Raw genomic sequence first — 13,349 nt, forward strand, 5'->3', positions numbered from 1 at the left:
GTTGTTCCAGGAAGTGGAAATGACACAAACCGGTGAAATCTGAAACACACTTGCAACCAACCACTGGATCTGGGTTAAGACAACTCATGATTCCAAGGGAACTTGGGGAAGAATCCTAAATGGAAATTAACATATTGTTCCCTGAGTTATCTTTGTTTATGACTCCATAGGTGGTTAGTTGTTTTCCTCAATCTTGTTGCAAAAAGAATTGGAAGGGAAAGGAAGAGCAGGAACAATTTGACCCTCAGTGAGTTCTCTATATGTACATATTTTGTGTATATATTGTATATATGTATTTTATGTACACCTTGTGGTTCTGTTTCTCTGGAGAACCCTAAGTACTACATCTTCCTAGATTTTTCTACCCAACCCTGTCCTTATCCCACGTCTTCTGATGGAGAAAGGACTAGTCCCAGTCAGTGGGTCCATCACTCAACAGTGAATGCAGGTGAAAGGGATCTACAAACTATAAAATCTTGTGCACATGTATGCTAACATCATTATTAACATCATTATTATTATCATGGTTATCATTATCATTTTAGACATTCGATTTGAAACACTAGATACAAGGTCTGCTCAGTATTACATAACGTGAAAGGCTGGAATCTGAGAGAAGGAAGAGTGCAGGGCAGTGATACTGCTCTGCTTCCACAGCCCACCAGCCCAGCCACACATCAGATTATTAAAACCACTTCTGGGAAAGAACAGAATTCGTTGATTATGCATTCATCCCACATAGCTCTTGGCTCCAGCAATTCTCTACACCTCCAGAGACCTCTCATCTTACTCTTCATCTACATTATCCAGAAAAGAAAAAAAGCCAGCTGTCAGAGGGAGTGATCCTTTTAGCACTTTTCCAATCAAAACCAGCCTTTGCTGACTTCCTAGAATAAATCCTGCTCTGCTCCCCAAAATGCCTGATAGCTTTTCAGTGCACTGGCGCCACCTAGTGACTGCTATCAAGAATGCACCCAAATCTTCTCAGTTTGGATTATAGATAAAACTGGCAGCTAAAAATCAGACGATGTATTTACAAGAGTAGTCAGACCTAGATTTCAGTTCCAGAGATTTCTAGGGAACACTATACATGCTTATTTTAGGAACGCCTACCATAGGTTAATAGTATGGACACTGAATTCAAATCTCTGAGTTTTGCCTATGTGACTTTGGACAAGTCATTTACCTTATTTAAGCCTCATTTTTTTTTTTCTGGTAATAATTGGAGAAATTCTTATATAATTTTTAAAATTAGGTTAATTTAGCTACCTAAGAGGAATTTCTTAATAATTAATGTAAATATATAGAAGAATATCTAGTAGCTTAATTAGCCTTTAATAAATAATAATAAATCATGATTATTTCTATTATCAGCTACTTGGAGGACTTACATGGATTATCCATTTCTATATGGGTTGCTACTCCCTACTCTTCTAACTAAATTAAACAGGAGATGATGATCAATTTTAGAGTACTTACATTAGCACAGTTTAGGTCTGATTTCCCTGCAGAAATTATATATTCTTTGTTATGCTGCTGCCCAAAATAAATATTCTAATGATTCAATAAAAACACTGAATATTTTTATTGAATGTGTGTCACATCTGTTCCTTTCTTTGGTATTAGAATAAAAATTTGAAGTTCATTCTTTGATCTATGACCTTGGGAATGTAACCATTTCAATTAACTCTGATATCTATTCCCAAAATAAATATTCAACAGCATAACTTTGAGTCTGTCTTGAAAGCAAAGACAAAACAAAAAAATACTTCCTAATGAATGGGCAATATTTTTTAAAGCACAAGTATTTATGGTTAGTTGGTCATAATGTACCTTTGTTCAATTTCATAACCAAGTCTTACTTCTAGAATCGCTTAGTTTATGATATCACTGTTAGGCAGAAGAACCCAGCCTTGCCGCTAACTCTGTTCTTTCTTTTCTTTGGTTCTTTGGAAGTGGGTATTTTATACCCAGTTGCAACTTTCTCTGTCTTTGGTTCTGGATATGTTTTTTTTTCCTCCAGAGAGCTCTTTGTGATGGAGAGAAGAAAGCACTGGATTAAGAGCCGTGGAACTTGCAAGCTCATCGCAACTGAGTCATACTCATGAGACCCCACATACAGGTCACAGCTTAAGTCTCTGTTTCCACATCTGAAAAATCAGGATACCTACTTACTTTATCCTATGAAATTGTGGTGAATATAATAAATGAGTGTAAGTAAAAGATCTTTGTACATTATAAGGTGCTCTACAAATACAAAATGAGTGTGTAATTATTGCCCAGGATGAGAACTACTGGTTTATCAAGATCCATTCTCAACCTTTTAAATGTGGAAACCCTGAGACACCAGTACTTGTATTTTTTTCTATGAATTGACTGAGAAAATACAAGTTTTCATTTGGACGTCAAACCCCTTACAATAACTTCAAGGCCTCCCAGAGGGCCATGGTCATATGTTCAGATGCGTAAGTCAATAAGGACATCAATCAAGGATACATTGGACTGCTTTCATCTTGCTTTTCAGTTCCTCTAAACCAACTACTTTCCTTTCCTAAATGTCTTCTACCACTGGCTCTGACTCCTGGCCCCTGTTCTCTGCTGCTTCTCAAGGGCCTAAGCTCATCTGTCATTTCTCCCATAACAAATCTTTATAAATCCTTCACAATCACTCGTAGATAAGTCTATATACTAATATACCTCAACAGAAGAAAATAAAATTTCTACACATAGGAATGGAAAGATTTGAGTCCAAAGTGCTGATAAGAAGTGCAAAGTTAGTCCCCTCCCCCAGCCCTTGAGTTATTAATCATCGTGAGGTTGCAGTACTCAGGCATCTGTTAGATAAAAGAACAGACTAGAGGGAGGCAAGGAAATCTGCCCAGACCTGAGGCAGATGCTTCCTCTTAGATTTGGACCTATTAGCAATGCTTCATGTTCTGACTCTCCCACAGATTTTAGTTTCAACATCACATTTCTCTAATGTATTAAAACAACTTCAGACTTCCGTGGCTTCAGACCGTCCAGTGGCTAAGAATCCACCTGCTAATGGCATGGGACACAGGTTTGGTCCCTGGTCTGGGAAGATTCCACATGCCACTTGCTGCAACTAAAGAAACCCTGCCCACAGCAACAAAGACCCAGAGCAGCCAAAATAAATAAGTAAATTGAAAGAAACAACTTCAGTGGAAGTAGACCTTGAGTATAAGGAGTCCCAGGCATCATTGGACCACGGCATTCAGTCATTCATTCAGAAGCATTAGTTGAGAACATACCCAGTTAGCCCTCAGTTATCCTTGAGGCTTGAGACTCAGAGATAAAAGACACAGATCTTGCTCTCCACAAGTGCTATCTACTGAGGGCCTTGTACAGTATGGAGGCCTCAACCCCATGGTACAAGGAGCCCAAAGTGTTTTAGGGCACCTTGGGTCAGCACCTAAACCAGGGGTGAAAGGGACGCCAAAGTGACTTCCCGGGGAAGGTGAGGCCTAAAGTAAGGTTTGAAATATAAACATAAGCTCATCAGGTGAGAAAGTGGTAACCTACTCCATGTTAACCAACAGGAGACTCGGAGAGAGCTTGTGCTTAAGATGCCAATTAGAGGAGTTGGGAGATAGAAGAAAGATAGCTGAAGGCTCTTTAAGGAAGAGCTTGGGAACTTCCTGGTGGTCCAGTGGTTAGGCCTTTGTGCTCTCACTGCCGAGGGCCTGATTTGATTCCTGGTTAGGGAAGTAAGTGCGGGTTGGGGGGAGGGAGCTTGCTATGTCCAGAGGATGAGTTTATACTGTGGCTGAGACAATGGGAGCTACTAAAGGATTCTGAGTGGGAGGGCGGCTTGGATCCCCCTTTCACAGTTTTCAGTATGGTCTATGCAGAAAGTGAAGTGATTTCAAGGTTTAAAGAGAGCCGGATTTAGTTGAGTTATAAGGATCAGAGAAGGAAAGTGCAGGAAAAGAAAAAGCAGGAAGGAAATGTGTGGTGAGATGAGTTTGCCACCTATATATTTTTAACAATCTACATCCCTTATTCTCTGCCTTTCTCCCTCGCCACCCTCACTACCATTTCTGGGTTTGACCTCATTATAGTCCACAGTATGTACATCATTGACTCAACTACTTAGAATAAACACATTTAGAAAGAAGATAAGGTGGATAGAAATACTGTAATACAAAAGATTTTCTCACAATGTGGGAAGAAGTATGTATTTTTTTATTCCAAATTTCACATAGTCCAAGAAACACTGTAAGGATAAGTGCATGTTGCCATGGAAACTAGATGTCATCATTAGCATCATCAACATTTGCTAAATGCCTGTTAGGTATTGTTCTGAGTTATTTCCTACTTACACTGGAAAAGAAAGATCTGATGTTCACTGTGAAGGAATTTCTAATACAAAGCACTTCTGGAATAACACATGCTTGGTAAGAAACGGATCAACCTTTTATCATTCAACACTGCTAGGTGCTAGAGATAGAGATTAATAAGACTCAGTTCCTATCCACAAAGAGTTCAGTCTGGTATGGGATGTTGATGCATAAATGATTATTAGACAACACGGAAATGCAGTGGTAGTGATATACATGTGGTATTATGCATAACCCCTAAGCCATGAAACACTGACACCATAAGAAGCCCATGCTTACTCAAGAAAAAAAAAAAAAATCTGTTTCTATATCTATTTCTTGTCTCATTATTTACCCCTGAACATAATGTTTTAAGTTTTATAATGCACAGAGAAGACTCCCTTTGTCCTCTCCCTAAATACTTCTCACCATTCCTAATTTTAACCTTAATCAGTGAGATTCCCCCATTCAAATGCAGAGCTCCTATAACGGCTGTAAAGAGTGGAATCGTGGCTTCTCCAAGCTGTTAAGTTAAGGAACGCATGAATAATTTAGACTCCACCAACTGCCAGTAATCCTGTGTTCCAAAACTCTCGATCCAAGGACTGACTGATAGGTAGGGCACTTGGGATGGATAATATGGGCCCCAGGAGAGTGACTCATCTTTGTTTCCTCTATGTTTGCATCACCAACCCTGATGCAGGCTGTTGACGGCCTGTCTGGATCTGCAGGACTCTTGGATTGCCCTCCAGGGCCCCACTTGTTGCCAGTGTTCCACTTGTTACTTCTTGTTGGACCTCCAGGGCTTGGCCAACTGCCGAATCTTCTACACCCATCTGCACCATCCACCATAGATGATGCTTTTCAATCAGCCTTTTTTCTACTCCTGCAGTAGAGTCTGCCCTCAAGTGCCTGCTCTTGCCAGGAGGATAGAGTTTTCATATTCTAGTAAAAAGCAGGATTCTCTAGAGCAATCGAAGCAGGAAGAAACAGGCTTACCACATACAGTGGCCAAAGACAGGGAGCATGCAAATCAGCTCCAGGAGGTCCTGGAGTTCTTCAAGGAGCTTTGATCCTAAGTGGATCAGGACCTACCGAAGACTTAACACTTGCTTCCCTCTAATCAATAGCATAGTGATATTTAATGGACCCGTAAAAGTTGCACTAAGTTTCATGAAGAGAATGATTAAAGAGAGACACCTAGTTCACAAATGGCTTAGGGTAAATTTGGGGATAAAAACCCTTATTGGGCTGACTGAAGGACTAGTTTTATGTCAGCATGTGCAGCCAGAATTATGCTCAATACAAGTTTATTTCCTTTCCTTTACTCAGCTTCTCATCATTGGCCTTCTTCTCTAAGGTTTTTACTCATGATCCAGGCTCTGTCCCCCAAATAACTGTTCCTCAACTCTGCAACTCTCAGTCCACTGTCCTATCTCTGATGCCTACCTGCCTCACCCATCCTCATAGCCTCAACCAGACAACTCTCCCAACTGTGAGTGTGAACACTGCTATCTCTACACCTAGAACCTTCAGTTTCCAGGCTGCTGTGGAGGAAGGGGAAACCCAAGCAGAGTCTGCTGCTCTCTGTGATTAGGGGAGATGATGCTGGGTATCCAAAAAGGCAAAATGGCTAGAGTCTGCAGGGCAGAGCCCTGAAGAGGAGCCAGCTAAGACACGAGAGAACGCCAGAGATCTTTAAAAGTTTTCATCAAGCATCCAGCTCCTCACATGCAAGACCAGGGAAAGAACCACAAGAAAGGACTAGAGGATTGAAGCTGTAATTCAGTACTTTAATAAGTGATATAAGAAAAAAATTACATGATCATCTCAACAGGAATGGGCAGGCAGGAAAGAGAGACTACAAAGGGTCACAAAGAAACTTGTGGAGGTGACAAATATGTTCACTATTTGATTGTGGTGTTAATTTCATAGATACATGCTTAGTAATTTGTATACTTTAAATATGGGTATGTTATATCAATATATTCTTGTAAAGTTGTTATAAAAGGTAACTCATTATAGTAGAATAACTATATATATGTTTATACAGTAAGAATATAAATATACTGTTATTGTTGTGTCATCACTAAGTCGTATCTGACTCTATTACAGCCTGCTGGACTGTAGCCCACCAGGCTCCTCTGTCCTTGGTATTTCCCGGGTAAGAGTACTGGAAAGAGTTTTCATTTCCTTTTCCAGGGAAACTTCCTGACCCAGGGATCAAACCCACGTCTCCTGCATTGCAGGCAGATTCTTTACCACTGAGCCACCAGGGAAGCCCAAGAATATACACATACTAAATATTAATATATTTTATATAGTAAGAATAACAATTTTTGTGGATATATAACATATGTAGATATGTAGAAGTAAACTATAATAGAAACATAAACAAAAGGAAGGGATAAATGTACATATAATACTTTTGTATTATTTTTATACTGTATGTGAAATAGTAGGACATTATTTGCAAGTAGACTGCAAAAAGTTTAAAAAATATATTGTATTTTATAGAGCATTCATTAAAATTTTTTAAAGTGTTAAAAGCCTAATGGAGATAAGATGAAATGAGAAAAAATTTCAACCCAAAAGAAGTCAGGAAAAGAAAATAAAAAAGGAAAAAAGCAATTGAGACAAATAGAAAACAATTAACAAGACAGTATATTTAAACTTAACCATACACATATTTACATTACATATAAGTGGTTTAAAGTATTAAAAAGTGGAGATTCTCAGGTTGAATTTTTTTAAAAGGCTTAACGTGAAAGAAAAGTGAAAGTGAAGTCGCTCAGTCATGTCCGACTCTTTGCGACCCCATGGACTGTAGCCTACCAGGCTTCTCCATCCATGAGATTTTCCAGGCAAGAGTACCAAAGTGGGCTGCCATGTCCTTCTCCAGGGGATCTTCCTGACCCAGGGATCAAATCCAGGTCTCCCTCATTGCAGGCAGACGCTTTCCCCCCGAGCTACCAGGAAAGCCCTTAAAACGCTTAACTACATACTAAATGCAAAAAGAAACCCACTTTAAACGTAAAGACCCAGATGGTTAAAACAGAAAGGAGAAAAAAAATGATATAACATGCAAATGCTAATCAAAAGAAGAAAGCTGAGTGTCTATATTAATATAAGATTAAGTAGATTTTAGATCAAGAAATTTTACCAGGTTTAAGATAGAGGCCAATTCATTTAAAAAAATGTATAATCATTATAAATGGGTATTTACCTAATTACAGAGTCCGAAAATATATAAATCAAGAACTGATTGGAGAAATAGAAATACGTACAAATATGTTAGAAACTTACATATTCCTCTTTTAGTAAATAGAAGCACAAATAGAAATAGCTATAGAAGACAATGTGTTGTTAATCGCTCAGTTGTATCCAACTTTTCGCAACACCATGGACTGGAGCCCACCAGGCTCCTCTGTCCACGGAATTGCCCAGGCAAGAATACTGGAGTGGGTTACCATGCCCTTCTCAAGGGGATCTTCCCAAGCCAAGGATCGAACCCAGCTCTCCCACATTGCAGGCAGATTCTTTACCATCTGAGCCACCAGGGAAACCTCAAAGACTTAACATTACCAAACACTTTGACCTAATTGACATTTATAGATCATTATACCCAACAACAGCAGAATTATACATTCCTTCTGAGTTCACATGGAACACTGACCAGGCTGGACTATCCTTTTGGCTGTAAAGCACACTTTAATAAGTCTAGAAGTATTTAAATCATATGCAGTATGTTCTCTAACTACAACTAAATAAAACTGGAAATCAGTAACAGAATGGTGTCTGGAAAATCCTCAAGTATTTGGAAGTTAAACAACATAATTATAAATAATCCAAGAGTCAAAGAATAAAACCCAAGGGAAATTAGAAAATATTTGAAATAAATAAAAATGACAATGCATGATATCAGAATTGTGGGATGCAGCTAAAACAGTTCTTAGAGAGAAATGTAGATGGTATTAGTGATTCCTTATATTAGGAAAGAAGTGGAAGTCACTCAGTCATGTGACTCTTTGAGACTCTGTGACCCCATGGACTATATAGTCCATGAATTCTCCAGGCCAGAATACTGGAATGCGTAGCTGTTCCCTTCTCCAGAGGATCTTCCCAACCCAGAGATCGAACCCAGGTCTCCTGCATTGCAGGCAGATTCTTTACCAGCTGAGCCACCAGGGAAGCCCAGAAAAGGAGAAGGGTCTAAATCAATTATCTGAAATTCTACTCTAAGAAACTAGAAAGAGAAGAGCTAAACTCAAAGCAAGCAGAAGAAAGTAAGTAATAAATAAAAATGTAGAAACCAATGAATTAGAAAATAGAAAAATGATACAGAAAGCCAACAAAATCAGGATTCCCCTGGTGGTCCAGTGGCTAAGACTCTGCTCTCCCAATGTACTGCCACGTGTAAGACAGATAGCCAGTGGGAACATGCTGTATAGTGCAGGGAGCTCTGTGATGACCTAGAGGGGTGGGCTGGGTGCGGGGGGAGGTCCAAGAAGGAGGGGATATTTATATATATACATGGAGCTAATTCATTTTGTTGTGCAGCAAAAACTAACACAACATTGTAAAACAACTATACCGCAAATTTTTAAAAAAAAGAAAAATTTCTATTCTTTATAAATATTATATAATTTATAATGTTTTGAATTTAGTAATTCCAAACTTGGAAATAAGGCAAGATGATAATGACTTGAGACTTTTATATCATACCAAAGAATATTTTCAATAAGCTTATTTGATTTTCATGTGACTCTCTCAGCAAATGTTACTTTACAAAAGTAACTCACCACTGACAAGGGACATTTTACAGACCTGAAAGAATACAGACTAACCTGGTAAGGTGTCATGGCTTTGTAGGACATTTGAAGGAAGAGTTAGGTTATTGTTACCCTGTAGGACATTAACCAGTTTTGCATATAAATTAACATTGTTATTTTGACATTTCTTTTAAGATATTGAGAAGCCTTTTTTTTTTTTTTCATTTTTTCTATTTTAATTCAGAAAGTAAAATAAGTATTTTTTGCCATGTTCTTCAAGGAAAATAAATTAAGCAGTTATTGATATTGATATTGAGAAACCTTTTTTTTTATAAATGGACCTACATGTACCTGGTATAACCCTGTACTCTTTTTTTTGTATTGGAGTATAGTTGATTTACAATGTTGTATTAGTTTCTGCTATACTGTGAAATGAATCATATGCATACATATACATCCACTCTTTTCTTAGATTCTTTTCCCATAGAGGTCATTACAGAGTGTTGACTAGAGTTCCCTGTGCTGTTCTTATTAATTATCTATTTTGTATATAGTAGTATGTGTATGCCAGTCCCAAGACACTTTTTCTCATCAGAATGTATAAACCCCGTTCTTCAATACATCTTGGAGCCAGTATTTTTCCTATTGACTCCCTCATCAGTGAGTTACATGTAACTTAAGCTCTTGCTTATGTATAACCCTTTGAGAAGTGAGATAGGAAAAACAAAATTTAAGTTAAAATCAAAAGGGTGGAGAGAAGTTGGCTGGATACTGCCAGTTGGGTGTGTTGGGCAGAAGGGAACACATATTCTAGACAAAGTAAAACTGCAGTGCAAAAGCACTAAAGTTTAAAAAACAAAATGCATGGTAAGTTCTAGAAACTGGAAAAAATAGGGGAAAACCTTAAGTATGGACAGAAGAGAAAGTATAATAAGATGAGGCCAAAGAGAAAGGTGAGGATCACTGAACAACAGAACAGAACAGAACAGAACAACAGAACAGATCACAGAACAACAGAACAGAACAATGGAAGGATGCATGGAAGAATTTAATTTGGGCAGGGACTTGATTGAGATTCTGTTGACTGAAACATGAAAAGTGAAATAGAAGAAAGCAAATGTGATTTGGAATAAACTCTCAGGAGGTCCTTGCAATCATTTAAGTGAAAAAAATGATAGTTCAGTTTCAGGCAAGAGTGGCTCAGACAGTAAAGAGTCTGTCTGCGATGCGGGAGACCAGGGTTCAATCCCTGGGTCTGGAGGATTCCCTGGAGAAGGAAATGGCAACCCACTCCAGTATTGTTGTCTGGAAAATCCCATGGACAGAGGAGCCTGGCGGGCTACTGTCCATAGCATCACAAAGAGTCGGACACAACCTGAGTGACTAACACACTAAGGAGAAGAAGAAAAGCAAAACAGTCAAGAGATGATTTGGAGATGGAATCAACATAATTGGCTATTGACAAATGGGGAAGATAACCGAAAGGGCAGTGACCAGGGTTGCTCCCAGATTTCTGGCCACAGCAGTGAATGGTAATGCCTTGCAGAGTAGCAGCTGTGTTGGCTTGAGTCTCTGAGTCACAAAATACTCCAGGGAAAGAGCAGGAGTCATCTTTAGCTGTGACCATAAAGTGGCATGCTGTCAGGAGAGTGCCAGCCTGCTGGGCCACTTCACCTGGGAATATGACACTTACCGGGTCCTCTATCCCGCCCCTGCCCAGGGCACCACCGTGATGCTCATTTGCAACAACCATTTCCCTTGATCACCTGCCTGGACATCTCCTGGGCCACAAAAATAATCCTCAAAATTGGCAACAGACTTGATTGAGAAAGTGAGGACTTCTGGGATATAACCAGAAGTTATAGCTTCTCTTGGGGTCCCATTAGTTCTCTTTTGTGTTTTCAGGCACAGAAGGTGACTCATCCCCTTCTTGGGAGAAGGAACTATCTGCTGTAACAATCCTACCTCCCAACCCTTAGCTACCTGAATTCTCCTGGGGAAGCCCCACCACCTAGCAGCTTCTCCTTTTATGAAACTTGAATGCTCAGGCTGAAACCAGCAGTGCTTCCTGAGCAGCAAGATGCAATTACACCTATAGGACTTTGAATCCTCCCAGCACAGAAAGCTGAGCGGGAGGGATATTGTGATGCCATCCCTGCCTCAGTAGAGTTCACCGTCTTAGCCCACAAGGGGCTCTCTACTGCCTCTTCACCTATTCAACAAAGATTTAAAAAACACTGCTAAGTGCCATTTCCTGGTCTTTCATATTTTACATTTTTATAGGGAAGACAATTAGTAAGTAAACACATAAATAAGCAACATAATATAAAAATAGAATTACCCTATGATCCAACAATCCCACTTATGTGTGTGTGTGTATATATATATGTATGTATAAATGCAAAGCAAATAAAAACAGGATCTCAAACTGATATTTGCACTCCCATGTTTATTACAACATTATTCATAATAGGCAAGATATTGAAACCACCCAAGTGGTCATCTACAGATGCATGGATAAAGATTATTCAATCATGAGAAAGGAGGAAATCGTACTATTTGAGACAACATGGATGAAACTTGAAGACATTATGCTAAGTGACAGGGAAAGACAAATATTGTGTAATATCACTTATATGCAGAATCTAAAAAAAAAAAACACCAAACCCATAGAAACAGAAAGTAGAGTAGTGGTTACCAGAGGCATAGGAGAAAATAAAGAGATACTGGTCCAACAGGGCAAACCTCCAGTTATAAGATGAATAAGCTCTGAGGAACTAAAGTGCCACCTGGTAATTATAGTCGATAATACTGTAATACATGCTTGAAAGTTGCTAACAGAATAGACCGTCAATGTTTTTACCACAAAAAAGAAACAGCAATTATGTGATGTGATGGAGATGAGAGCTGATGCTACTATATCATTTTGCAGCATACACATATATTAAACCAACATGGTGTACACCTTAAATTTATGCAGTATTGTATATTACTTATATCTCAATAAAGCTGGCCAAAATGCTTAAGATAAAAATAAAATAAACTAGGGTTTATTAAGAAAAAAGAAAAGCAACATAATACATTATGATAAAAAAAGTTATGAATAAAATAAGCAGAATGACAAGATAGAAACTAAGGAAAGGCACTCATCAAGAAAGCTGTTTCTGAGGTGGTGGCATTTAAGCTGAAACTTGAAAGGTGAGAACGAGCCTGCCTGTGTTTACCACAAGTGATGCAATAAAAATAATCATACTATATATTGAGAGTTCTTCAGGTTATTAAGGTGCTGTTTGGGCTCAGTGGTGGTTATGTGATGGCAGAAGTGATACTGTTGAAATAACTTGATTCATAACACTGTGCAAGAAGAAACAGTATTTTTTTAAACAGACAAATGTGATTTTCTCTTTCAGCTTTTGGAAACATGAATGTCTTCCTAGTAAACCCAAAGCATCCTGAGAGAGAAGGAGGTGCAGACTGGATCAAGATTGTTAAAGAAGGAATGAAAAGAACAGAAGTTATTATTCAACTTGTAACACTCAAAGAGAATTTTGCAGCATCACAATAGACTAGAAAATACACAGTTGAGAAAGAAAGGATTCTCAAAATGTGTAACTTGCACTACATATATCAAGGGCTAGACCTGATAGACTATATTGCATTTAAGTAGAGTAGAAGTTAATGATACATTTTTTTCCTGACCCAGGGGACTGTGGGACTGGAAGTGGGGAGGGTTGGAGGCGGTGAGTGGCAGCTCAGGCGACCCGCCTTGCTGGGTTTCCAGGTCCCCAGAAGTGGGATGGACGGGCTGAGGAGGAACATTAGGGGCTGCAGGGTCTCCGCTACACTCCTCACTGGACACCCTGGGAGGAGCAGACTGCATCAACACAGGGAAGAAGCAGGAGGCAGCATGACTTAGGGCGCTCTTCCTCCAAATGCCTGTGTACCAGTTGATTTTTATTGTTTGTTTTTTTCCCCTCAGCCCTGGTACATTTACAAAATAAACTAAGAATAAATCAATAGGAAAAGGAAATGAAAAATAAAACAAGTTAAGACATAGGAAATACAAGCCCAAGTTTTTTTTATTAGATTCAGGCAGACATAGACTATCAAATTGCTTTAAAAGTTTCTATACACACTTTAACCAGACTGTCTTGAAAGATGGAGCAGAGACTTTAAGCTCAGGTTTCAAAGGACATGGGGGCCTTACAGCTTGCCTGCCCCTTGAATAGTTGCTGTC

The sequence above is a fragment of the Cervus elaphus genome, chromosome 22, assembly GCF_910594005.1.
Source record: "Cervus elaphus chromosome 22, mCerEla1.1, whole genome shotgun sequence".
In the NCBI taxonomy this organism is placed as follows: domain Eukaryota; kingdom Metazoa; phylum Chordata; class Mammalia; order Artiodactyla; family Cervidae; genus Cervus; species Cervus elaphus.